Source organism: Gracilinanus agilis, chromosome 2, assembly GCF_016433145.1.
Source record: "Gracilinanus agilis isolate LMUSP501 chromosome 2, AgileGrace, whole genome shotgun sequence".
NCBI lineage: Eukaryota > Metazoa > Chordata > Mammalia > Didelphimorphia > Didelphidae > Gracilinanus > Gracilinanus agilis.
Window position 1 is genome coordinate 94,300,665 of NC_058131.1, and position 13,481 is coordinate 94,314,145.

The 13,481-nt window shown below is 39.5% G+C and overlaps 1 protein-coding gene across 1 annotated transcript in view; it reads left to right on the forward strand.

Annotated features, from left to right (window-relative positions):
- Positions 1–13,481, forward strand: part of PRKCE (protein kinase C epsilon) — a 726,422-nt gene that overhangs the window by 592,982 nt on the left and 119,959 nt on the right. The gene's annotated exons all lie outside the window — the stretch shown is intronic.

Sequence of the window (13,481 nt, forward strand, 5' to 3'; positions counted from 1 at the left end):
GATAATCTCCATGCTGTAATCAGAACATCAAAGGGTAGTCCTTCCCTCACCCAATCTTTTGTTGAGCCCTTACATGAACTTGGTTCTCAAATGAATCTTTGTACATATAAACAGCTAAGAGTTGTTGAATAATTGTGTATCCAAACAAAACCAATTGGCAAGAACATCTGGTGCTACTCATAGGAAGCTCCTGGCTATCGATCACACCTTGAAAAATGAACAGGGCGTGCCCCGTATTCCCTTCAAAGGCAGGAAGGGTTTAGTGAACTGGGAAAATGGAGCCCATGTGAATCGTAAACATGCGGTGTCCCTTTGGTCTGGGCCGATCATTATTAACTATGACACACAATCTCTCTTTTTCTAATTTCATTATTCTACTTGCTATCACAGGACCTCAACTTCTTAGACATTCAAGAGAGATTAAAATTGAGGGGGAGGGATGTGTGGAAAAAAAGGGGCTTTTAAAAACTCTGATTAACTCAGAAAACATATTTGCTTACTTTACCGGGAAGTTGGCTTTCCCCCCCCCCCCCCCCCGAGTGTGTATGTATGAGGTGTGTGTGTGTGTGTGTGTGTGTGTGTGTGTATGTGTGTGTGTGTTTTCTCTAAGAATGCCAAGAGGGGATTAGCTTATAGCTGGTATGTTTGCCAGCTTTCTTTTGATTTTCAGGTTTATGTAATTAAGGAGTTCCCAGAATAATTTAAGATTGTCATGTGCCCCAAAACACATTCTCCTTAGATGTGTTGGATATAGAGGTCAAAAAGATCCATTGAGTGGAAGAGAAGAACTTTTAAGCCTTCTTAACCATATTTTGCTTTCTGACTAGTCAGAATGAGTTAGATGAAACAGAGAACTTAAGCAGGAGACTAGAGCCAAAAATTGACTAATGTTGAAATAAATCTAAAAAATGGATGGCCAAGGGTAGAAATCTTAGAATAATCAATTTAGAGCTTGAATGAAGCTTCAAGGCAATCATTTAATCTATATTATAGATAGATTATATTATGTAGATTTTACATATTTATGAATCTAGTTATTTTATAAATGAAAGGTTGAAATAGTGAGATTAGATGACTTGTCTGAGTAGTAAGTAACTGAGCCAAAAATCAAACTCAGATCATCTAATTTCAAGTCCTTTGCTTTTCCCTCTGGACTAAGCTTGCTTTTCTTTCTTTTTTTTTTTTAAACATTTATTAATATTTATTTTTTAGAAAAGTTAACATGGTTACATAATTCATGCTCTTACTTTCCACTTCACCCCCCTCCCCCAAACCCCCGAACCCCCACCCATGGCTGATGCGCATTTCCACTGGTTTTAACATGTGTTGTTGATCAAGACCTATTTCCAAATTGTTGATTGTTGCATTGGTGTGGTAGTTTCGAGTCTACATCCCCAATCATGTCCACCTCAACCCATGTGTTCAAGTAGTTGTTTTTCTTCTGTTTCCACTCCTGTAGTTCTTCCTCTGAATGTGGGTAGCGTTCTTTTCCATAAGTTCCTCAGAACTGTCCTGGGTCATTGCATTGCTGCTAGTACAGAAGTCCATTACATTCTATTTTACCACAGTGTGTTGGTCTCTGTGTACAATGTTCTTCTGGCTCTGCTCCTTTCATTCTGCATCAATTCCTGGAGGTCTTTCCAGTTCACATGGAATTCCTCCAGTTTATTATTCCTTTGAGCACAATAGTATTCCATCACCACCATATACCACAATTTGTTCAGCCATTCCCCAATTGAAGGACATACCCTCATTTTCTAGTTTTTTGCCATCACAAAAAGTGCAGCTATAAATATTTTCGTACAAGTCTGTTTATCTATGATCTCTTTGGGGTACAAGCTTGCTTTTTAACAGAGAAATGATTTATATTTTACCAAGTATTTATCAAGTGTCTATTGTATTTGGCTGATTGCTTGCTTAGTCCTGTGCTTGACACAGTGCAGAAGATGCTTTTTGTCTAGTTATTTTCAGTCATACTGTACTCTGGAGAGGAATCTGTTGTGGTCCATTAGATTGTAAGCTCCTTGAGGGCAGGGACTTTCTTTATCTTTCTTTGTACTCTTAGCAATTAGATAATGTGTTGCATAGAATGTTCAGTTGTTTTCAGTCTTGTCTGACTCTTAATGGTCCCATTTGGGGTTTTCATGACAAAGATACTGGAGTGGTTTGCCACTTCGGCTCATTTTACAGATGAGGACATTGAGGTAAATAGGGTTAAGTGACTTGTCTGAGGTCACATAGCTAGTGTTTGAGGCTAGATTTGGACTTGGGTCTTCCTGAGTTACCGTAGCCCTGCATTCTGTCCACTAAGTCACTTAGCTACCCCAATGCAGAATATGGGGATGTATAAAACATTGTCCCTACCCTTGAGGATCTTATAATCTAACTGGGGAGAAAAGATATAATAACAACAATAAAATAGGGCAAGACACTATGTACCCAAGTACTAGGATATGTGCTGTTGATATAGTCATCTTTCAAAGTTCAATCTGTTGGTCTCCTCCTTTCTAGCCAATAATTTCAGTTTAGCCAAAGCTCTAGGTGCATCAGATTTTGTAAAATCTACTTCTAACCTTATTTATGGAGACTGAAACCACTGACTTTGTCAGAACTTTCCCAACTCCCTTCTGTCATTTCCTTCCTGCCACCTCCTCTCCCAACCAGATGAACATGTCTCCACCCTATGGCAATGGAATGAGGGAGGAATTCTGCTTTGATCCAGAGAAAGCTTTTTTTTCCCCTTAGACTCCCCAAGATTCTTCCCCCTGGGAGGCTGGCATTCAGGACCCCTGACTTGGCAGTGCTTTCCTCAACCTTGTTTTGAAAGATCTGGGTCTGGAGCAGAGAGGTACCAATACTTGGTATCAATTCTAAGTCAGAAGATAAGGATTTAAGAAAAAGCAAGATCAGAGTCCCCAACTTATTGAAAATTCCTTCTCACTCCCACCTTAATTGAACCTGTGTTCTGACCCAGCTGGTTTAAAGCAATTTCTCTCTCCATACTAGGCTTAGCCACAGTACTCTCAGCCTTAACTGGCAACAGGAGACAGACAGACAGACAGAGACAGAGAGACAGACAGAGAAAGAGAAAGAGAGAGAGAGAGAGAGAGAGAGACAGAGAGAAAGAGAGACAGAGAAGGAGAGAGAGAGATTTTTTTAAACTCTTACCTTCTGTCTTAGGATTAATACTAACTATTGTTCCAAGGCAGAAGAGCAGTAAGGGCTAGTCAATTGGGCTCAAGTGACTTGCCCAGATCACACAGCTAGGAAGTGTCTGAATTCATATTTGAACCCAGGACCTCCCATCTCCAGGCCCAGCTCTCTATCCACTGAGCCATCTATCTGCCCCTCCATTTATAATCAATTCTTGTAGAGGTATGAATATTTCAAAACATATCAAGTAAGATAATTCATGAAGGCTGAAAAGTATAGTTTGGATCACAGAATATGTCCTGGAAGCAGCAGCTACTGTCTCTCAATTACAGTGTTCATAAAAACCCTAGATTTATAAAACAAATATGGTACTTCCCAAGGGGACTTATCAAGTCAGTGGTCCTAAGCATTTACTATGGATAAGATTCTAGTCTTGGTACTGAAGGGAATAGGAAAAATCCAATGCATTCGGACTTATATTTAGAAAGAAACTCAGAAAGTATTTAGTCCAACCTAATCACCTTACAAATGAAGAAACTGAGGACCCAAGAAACAAAGTGACTATATCATGCAATTAGAAAGCAACACAACTAAGATTTAAACCTGACTCTTCTGATTCCAAAACCAGTGTTCTTTCTGCTATAGCATATGCAGGATGCTAGAAGACCAAAGTTATGTACAATGCAGTTGGCTGACCTCAAGGAGCTTCCACTCCAGTAGAAGGTTGAGACATGTAAATTTAGCACTATTGTACAAATTACTATATGGTCAATACACAGAAGAAATCACTGGATAGAAAGGGATGAGAAATTAGGGGAGAGATTCCTTCAAGCTAGAGGTGAGAGGCAATCAATGAGGATCAAAGAAGGCTTCATGGAGGAGACGATGTTTGACTTATGTCTTGAAGGAAAGAGAAATATTCCAACATGTAAGGTGAGTGTGTTCTATCCATAGGGGACAGTTTATGCAAATACAAGAAAGCAGGTGAGAGAATAATTAAAGGCTAGATTGAATCTTTCTTTGGCAAGGCCTCAGAATTTATGAAAGGGAATGATATAAATTAGGTCTAGAAAGTCTGGTTTGGAGCCATGTTGTAGAGGATTTAAATGCCCAGGGACAGAGTTTGATATTTATATTTTTGCCTGTGGGTTATGGAATGCTAATAAAAGCTTTTGTTTTTGTTTTTAATATGGCAGTGGTATAATCAGACCTGTCTTAGGAAGATTACTTTGGCAGTGCTGTGAAAGATGGATAGAAAGGAGGAGAGAGGCTAAAGGCAGGGATCCCAGTTAAGAGACTGTTAAAATAGCCCATGGATACAGTAGGCACATAATAAATATTTTTGGATTTGCTTTTGAACAGAATGTGGCCAAATGGAGTTTTACTAGACCTGTTTAAATGAACAGATAAACCCCAATGGAGTATGGCATATGAGTATAAAGCAAATGATGTTACCAAACTGATTAAAAGAAATTTGTTCTTCAAATCTGGCCTCAGACACTTCTCAACTGTGTGACCCTGGGCAAGTCACTTGACCCCCATTGCCTACCCTTACCATTCTTCTGCCTTGGAGCCAATACACAGTAGTATTGACTCCAAGACGGAAGGTAAGGGTTTAAAAAAAAAAAAAAAGAAATTTGTTCTTTGAGGTACATTCTTTTCCCATCCTCCCTTATATTTTTGTTGATGCTGTTATTGGGCATTCAGTAAGAGAATAAGCATTTATTAATGTGCGTTTTAAAGTGTTGTGGGGGGAGGGGGACTGCATCCCTCAGCGTGCCCCAGGGGTCCCTCCCCTTTACTTCCTGATGTGGAATTGATCTTGAATGGAGAATCTCATGCTGGGGGAGAGACCACGGCCCCTACTTCCTGGCATAGGATTGGTCTATATAAGGACCAATCCCGTGCCTAGGAAAAACTTTGAATCTGAGAAGATTCAGGCTTTAGGTGGGGTTGTGAATTTCAGCCTAGGGAACTCCAGTAGGTTTTTTCTTGAAATAAAGTTTTTGTTGTTGTTGTTGTTGTTTTAATTTTATTTAATTGATTAATTTAGAATATTTTTCCATGGTTACATGATTCATGTTCTTTCCCCTCCCCTTCCTCCATCCCTCTCCCATGCCAACAAGAAATTCTACTGGGTTTTACATGTGTCATTGATCAAGACCTATTTCCATATTATTGATATTTGCACTAGGGTGATCACTTAGAGTCTACATCCCCAATCATATCCCCATCAACCCTTTTGAGCAAGCAGTTGTTTTTCTTCTGTGTTTCTTCTCCCACAGTTCTTTCTCTGGATGTGGATAGCGTTCTTTCTCATAAGTCCCCCAGAGTTGTCCTGGATCATTGCATTGCTGCTAGTAGAGAAGTCCATTACATTGGAATGTACCACAGTGTATCATTCTCTGTGTATAATCTTCTCCTGGTTCTCCTCCTTTCAATTTGCATCAATTCCTGGAGGTCTTTCCAGTTTACATGGAATTCCTCCAGTTTATTATTCTTTTGAGCATAATAGTATTCCATTACCAACAGATACCACAATTTGTTTAGCCATTCCCCAATCGAAGGACATCCCCTCATTTCAATTTTTTGCCACCATAAAGAGCATGGCTATAAATATGAAATAAAGTTTTAAAAAGATCAAAGCAGATAGTTTTCTTTCACTTCATTAAGCATCTCCTATGTGCCAGGCACTCTGCTAAGCACTGGTCATACAAAAAAAGGCAAAGGACATCCCTGCACTCAAGAAAGTGCCAATCTGATCTCACAATTTGGTCCTTACATTCTCTTTCAACTTTGTCTTTTACTATTTTCCCCAGAGTAAAAGCTCCATCACTGGTCTGCTTACTATCTCCTCAAACAAGTCTGAATAATTCCTGTGGATTTCTTTCTGGAGGTGATTTGTGAATTCTTTTAATTTCAATTTTATTTTCTTGTTTAAGGATCTCTGGGTTATATCTTTGATAATTTCTTGTAATATGATGTCCAAGGTTTTTTCTTGTGGTACATTCCAATGTAATGGACTTCTCCACTAGTAGCAATGCAATGATCCAGGACAACTCTGAGGGACTTGATGGCTTTCAGGTAGTCCAATAATTCTCAAATTGTCTCCCCTAGATCTATTTTCTTGGTCAGTTGTTTTATCAATAAGATATTTCATGTTTTCCTCTGTTTTTTTCTTTCCTTTGATTCTGCTTTATTGTTTCTTGCTTTCTCATGATATTATTAGTTTCTAGATGGTCAATTCTGATTTTTAAAACCCAATTTTCCTCTGTCAGTTTTTGGTTCTCCTTTTTCAATTGGCTCATTTCTTCTTGCATCACTTTCATTTCTCTTTCTCATTTTTCCTCTGCCTCTCCTAAATGGTTTTTGAAGTTCTTTTTGAGTTCTTTAAGAATCTGTCCAATCCATAGTTTTCTTTTGGACTTTGTATGTGTTTCCTTTGCTTTTACTTTTCCCTTCTGTATCTGTACCTTGTTCTTTTTCTCCATAAAAATTCTTTAGAGTTTATTTTTGTTTGCTCATTTTTCCTATCTAATTAAAGGTAAGCTTTAGGGGAATGATGTGATGGTCTGAGGGCTGAGAGCCCCTTCCCTCTGCTGATTCAATTGACCCTTGAGCTGCTGATAGTTTAAAGACTTGCCTCAGGCTTAGCTCTAAGCTTTTGATCTCACTCTGATCTTGATCAGGTCAGGGGCTGTGTACTTGATCCAATCAGGCACTCACTTGATTGTCCAAGATCTTTGCCCTAAGCTTTTGGGTTTTTCTTTTCTTGAAAGTTGTTTCACCCTATCTCCTTGTTTTTGTTTTGTGGTGATTTTAATCTTGGTAAAAGAAGATTCTCATGGTGGCATGGAACTGCTCAGGATTACTCCACCATCTTGGCCCCACACCCAGAAGTATTTTATTCCCATTTACCTTCAACTGGTAAACTGGGGGTCATGAACTTTTCATGGTTCCACTTTAGTTAATAGCTGTTCAAAGTCATATCTTAGAGAACTCACCAGTGAACTTCTATATCAGTCTGTGTTTTTTTTTTTGTTTTGTTTTGTTTTTTATCCTGGGACTCCATTCTAGGAGCATAGGGCCACAACCAGTAGGCAATGGGACACACAGTCGCTCAGGGTCACCCAGCTGGGAAGTGTTTGAGCCCGGACTTGAACCTAGGACCTTTCGTCTCTAGGCCTGGCTCTCAGGCTGTGTTATATGACATGAATTCAAAGCAAATGGATAGAATATTAAGATAATAATACAATAATGAAATGCATTAATACAATAAAGATAACAATACAATGACTTACCCTGGTCCTCACTTCCTGAGAGCAAGGTATGTTATGTATTTTTCCTGCCACCCTACCACTCCTCCAGTGTTCTCTGGTACTATAAGAGGTTTGGGTAGTTTATTCTTACTGCCATTAGTGTAAGCCCCCACCAGTTATATTCTCCCAATTTTAGTTGTCCAACCACTTCAGTTCCTCTTAACCACTTAAAGAAATAGGTTTTACAAAGGATATTTTCATTAAAGATATGGTAGGACCAAATATACAAACATCCTCCCAATTTGCTCCCTTCTGCATAAGTACCTGGGAAACAACCCCTACCCCATCATCATATGCTATCTCTGGTTCTGGGGAGAGGAAGGGAATTAAGTTTGCAGCTCAGCTTAGTTCCTATATAATATTCCCACCAAGTTCCAAGTCCAAAGCTCCCTGGGCTTGAATCCAAGCACTCTGGTTTCTTGGGGCTTTCCTGTTGAGCTGGCATTAACATCTAGTCTAGAATCCTGATTCATCTCGGGTCATCATGGCCTGAGCTCCCTGGTCTTGGGACTCTACTTTCTGTGCTATTTTCCTCTATGAAGCCTTCTTCAACTCCTCTATCTCCTCTTCAATTCCTGTAGTGTGCACTAACTATACTATTTATCTATTGGGCACTGGGCAAATTTGATCTTGTCAATCTGTTTATGTATATGAATCTCTGGAGAGAAAGGGACAGACAGACAGACAGACACACACACACACACACACACACACACACACACAAAGACAGAGACACAGAGACAAAAAAAGAGAGAGAGACAGAAAAAAAAGGGACAGAGAGAGACACACACAAAGAGAGAACAAAAACTTTTAATAGAGACTTGCCATGATATCTAGGGCTAGTTTTTCAAAATTCTCCTTTGTCCTTCCCCTTGCTATGGTCCATTCCTTCACAAGAACTTTTTCAGAATACAATAAAAATTTACTTAGATTTATCTGGAGACAAATCCCCATTATAAAAGTACAGATAGCAACTAAACAAGTTTTATGGGTAAATGATGCATCTTTGCCTGGAATTGGTGAGTGAGAATAGAAGAAAGAAATGGAGAGGGAATAAATTCGCCTTTTCATTGGGCAGCTGAAAATTCTATTTAGTCAGATCATTTCTTAAGTGGGATAGTGAGTCTTCAAGCCAAGGCTCCAACTTATCATTATATTTAGTTTGGGGTAACAGCACCCTTTCCTTGCAATTGACTGTCTGGTGCTGGTCTTTGGGCACATGCTCCTGGACCTTGTTTCTCTTTATGGGACACAGAAGCTCTAAGGCTTCCCTTGTTCCATGGTGGCTTTGCCTCCCATGATTCTTCAGTCCCTTCTTCCAGAAAGAAACTATATTTTCCATCAGGTCCCTTGTTGACAAAGGACTATGAACTAGATTACAATTCTATTAGGGCAAGAATCACATTTTGTATGTTGTATCCTCAGCACCAAGCACAGGGTTCTACATGTTAGGTTTTCACTAAATGTTCACTGTTCATAAGATTTTGCAGAAGGAAACAAACCAGACCAGAATATGCTCATATTTTCAGAAAGCCTGTAGCTTAGAAACCTTTGGTTTAATCCCGTGCTGCTTTGGATCATGGCCTGGAATAGAATCCAGTAAGGCTTCCATGAAACTATTTACAGCAGTGGAAATTGGCTGGAATGCACCCGAACTCCATTCCTGACCTTTAAAAAAAAATCCATCTTAAAATGCAGTTCCCTAAGATCCTGCCCCATCTGCTGTTCTCTGCCTGGCCAGAAGTAAACTTATGCTGTTCTTTGAGTAGCATATTTAAAGATTTTGCAGTGAAATAGCAATAATGTTATTAGCAGAGTAGGACAACAATATCATACAGGGAGGTCAAGTTAATGATCTTTACCTGCCCATGATCTACATCAGAGGTGTCAAAAGTGTGACCTATGGCCTGCCATGTAGTCCACAATGCACACCAGTGTGCCCTTAATCAGATTAAACTGCAATTGGGAAGTATTTAACAAGATAAATGGAAATACAGTAAAAAAACAAGTAATATGATATTTTTAAACTAAGTCACTATGTCTCCTGCAGGGATTCTTACGTGTGGTTTAGTGGCCCCCATTTCTATCTGTTTGACATCATTGGTCTATGTGAATCATTTGGGTATTCACGTTGGGATTTACATTTATTCTTCTTTAAAAAAAAACAAACCTACTTTCTATCTTAGAGTTGATACTAAATCTCTGGTGCAAGGCAGAAGAATGATAAGGGCTGGGCAATTGGGGTTAAGTGACTTGCCCAACATCATACAGATAAGAAATGTCTGAGGCCATAGTTGAACCCAGGACCTTCCATCTCTATGCCTGGGTCTCTAACTACTTAGTCACCTAACTGCCTCCCAGGGACTTACATTCTAATGGGGGAAGACAACACATCAAAAGAAGTAGAAGGGTTGGGGTGAAGGAGAAGGTGGAAACAAAAATCCAAAAAGCCAAGCAAGGAGTCTGGAGAGTAATGAAAGAGGAAACCAGTGAAGACCAAGAATAAATAATCCTAATTAGGAAGAGAATTATGAGAGATCCATGTCTTAGAAGCTAAGGAATGTTAGACCATCAAGGTATCTAGGAGTTTGGAGAAGAAGAGGCAATGATGAGATCATCACTAACCATTGAAATATTGGGTACAGGGGGAAGGCTTAGTGTATTGAGAGCCAGGCCTAGAGCTGGGAGGTCCTGGGTTCAAATCTGGCCTCAGACACTTCCTATGTGACCCTTGGCAAGTCACTTAACCCCTATTGCCTAGCCCTGCTCTTCTGCCTTAAAACTCATACACATTATTGATTCTAAGAGGGAAAGTAGTATTAAAAAACAAAAAAGAAATATTGGAGACAGAAGCCGGTTTGCTGTAAGGTTGGGGGCTATTGGATTTTAGCTCTAGTTATGGAAGAGACCGAGAGGGCATCCTGGTTCAATCCTCTCATTTTATAGCTGAGTAAATGGAGATTCACCTGAGGAGCTTCAGTGGCCTGCCCAAGGTCAGAAGAATGAAAAGATGGAAGTAAGAGTGACAACTACTGTTTCAGGAAGTTCTCTAGAAAAGGAAAGGTCAGAAATAGGACCATAAGGTGGATTGGTTTAGAGCTAATAGGGCTTCCAGGCTATGTAGTCCAACACTCCTATTTTAGAGCTGAGTCAGTTGAAGCCCAGAGAGGGAATTAACTCAAGTATAGTAAGCAGGAAGTCTGAGACTTAAGAGTCAGGTGAAGGGTTATGGTCAATGTTGATGGCTCATTTATTAGGTTAGGGAAAATGAAACATACTTGTAGGGAAGGAAAGTTGCTAAGGAGAGATGGAGAGTTTGGGGATGGGAAGAGGAGAGTGTAGAAAGCCTCCCACCTCTCCCAATGCCTCCCTTCCCCACGAAGGGACCACATCTGACCATCAGAAGGAAGCTTTTTGAGACTGGAAGACTTGAGTGAGGATTCATAACTTCCCTTGATCTCCCATGTTAAGCTACAGTTTATCTCATGTCACCCATGTCATGTTCATCAGGGATAAAAATAGTCACTACATAATGCCAAGACCCAAGACACAAATGAAAGCAAACACAGAGAATGGGAGATGAAGCCAATCCCCCTGTCATCTCTATGTGCACACCTCAGGAGTACTGGGGTCAGTTTCAAACTCAGAGAAGGGTATAGACACCCTCCTGTCAATATATGTGATGGAGAGTGGCTACCTCCTTCCACCTTAAGGGTCTAGAGCAAGAATTCTTTACCTGAAGTTGATAGGCTTTCAAAGAGTCTGTGAATAAATTTCAGAGGGCATGTGAACTTGTTTTGGGAGGGAAATAATCGCTTACTTATTTCACTAACCTCTAACTGGAATTTAGCATTTCTTTCTATTTTTGAATCTTTAAAAACAAAAGCAAAATCCTTATTCTGAGAAGAGGGCCACAGGTTTTACCAGATTGCCATAGGAATGTATGATACAAACAAGGTTAAGAATCTCTGACCCAGAGAATGGAATGGCTAATTTATCCTAGCCTTGAAAATGAGTTTCTTGGAGTAAAAAGCAAAAAAGTCAACATTTGTCTTAATATAAAATGTACATTCCCCCCAGATCTGGCTTATGTAACCTGAAATTTTTTTAATGCCATAGACACACCTTAACCCTTGCTGGTCTCAGTCAATCAGTCAGACAAAAAGCATTGATTATTCACTATGTGCTAAGAAAGACAAAAGCATTTTAATAGGGGAAACAACCTGTAAATAATGACATACATAATCTGTATGTACAAAATATAGACAAGATAGAGGTAAGGTCAATTCAGAGGGAATTGGTAGTCCTCTTGATTTGACTGGGTTCAGATTTGACCTTAGACAGTTCCTAGCTGTGTGACCCTGGGCAAGTCACTTAACCCCCATTGTCTAGACCTTACCACTCTTCTACCTTGGAACCAATATAAAGTATTAATTCTAAGATGGAAGGTGAGGGTTTAAAAAAAAAGTAGGATTTAGATTGGGTCTTTTAGGAAGCCTAGAAGCAGAGGTGAGAATAGAATACATTCCAGGGATGGGGGACAGCAAAAAGCAGAGAATCTAATGATAGAATGTTATGGATCAGGACCAACAAGAAAGTTAAGATTGCCAAACCAAACAGTATAATGGAGGTGAAATTAGAAAGACAGGAAAGAGGCAGGTTGTTAAGGGTACATCATGTGCTAAACAGATTTTATTCTTATTCCTAGAAGTAATAGGGAGCCACTGGAGTTTGAGTGGAAGAAGAGGGTGAGTCCTTTGCTTTAGGAAAGTCATTTTGGCAGACAAGTGGAAGATGGATTGCAATAGGGAGAGATCTGAGACATTTCCCACCAGCTGTCCTCCTTAGATTATGAATATGGTCCCTGGAAACCTTATCATTAGGAAACATTATCCTTCAGAGATTACATCAGCTCTTATACTCATGCCTCATCAGGACCCTTTGTATTATCTGCTCTTGATTGGAGGACTAGAAGGAAGAGCAAAGAACTTTTCCCAAAGTGTCCATTTAAATAGGACTTCCAGTTCAGCAACTCTTCATTTCCCCCCTTTGACATGCCTTGAACTAGATTCTACCATCCCCTACTGGGTACTTTCTTCTCCAGCCTCACCCTCCTCACCTCCTCCCTTTTACAACTTGCTTCTCCCATTCGATTGTAAGCTCCTTGAGGACAAGAGTTATCTTTCTTTTACTTATTTATGTTGCCAGCTCTTAACCTGCTGCCTTGCATATAGAAGATGCTTAATAAATGTTTATGGACTTGACAGGGAAACCAGTCAGTTGTTGGCAATAGTTCAGGTGTGAAATGATGAAGATTTGTGTCCAAGTAGCAAGGAGGGGACGTATACAAGACGTGACATCAAGGTAGAAATATCAAGACAACAATAGCTTGGATATGTAGGGTTAGAGAGAAGACCACCAAGGTGGTCAGAGCAATTGTGTGACTTAATTAACCCAATGGATGGTGGTATTCTACATAGAAATAATAATAGGAAAGCTGGGAAGAAGGGGGAATGTTTGTTGGCAAAGATAATGTGTTCTCTTTGGGACATGTTGAGTTTGAGATGCTTATAGAATGTCCAACACAAGATATCCAAAATGCAATTGATGATGTCACAGGAAAGAGGCTGGAGAAATTATATATATATATATATACATATATATATACATATATATATATATAGGACACATGTTAGACATGACTGAAAATGATTTAACAACCACAACAACAAAAACTGAGAAACGAAAGGAAGCAGGAAGAGGGCATGTGAAAGAAATCCATCATTTTTGCTTACTTCACAGGTGTGAAAAGTCTCAAGTTTAGGAATCCAAGTAATATCTGTCTTCAAAATAATGTAGTGGTGGGGAGGAATTCTTTGTCTAAATAAATGTTTGTTGTTGGTTCTCAGTCATTTCAGTCATGTTGATGCTTTGTGATCCCATTTGGGTCTTTCTTGACAAAAATACTGGAGTGGTCCTTCCCCAGATCATTTTAAAGATGAGGAAATA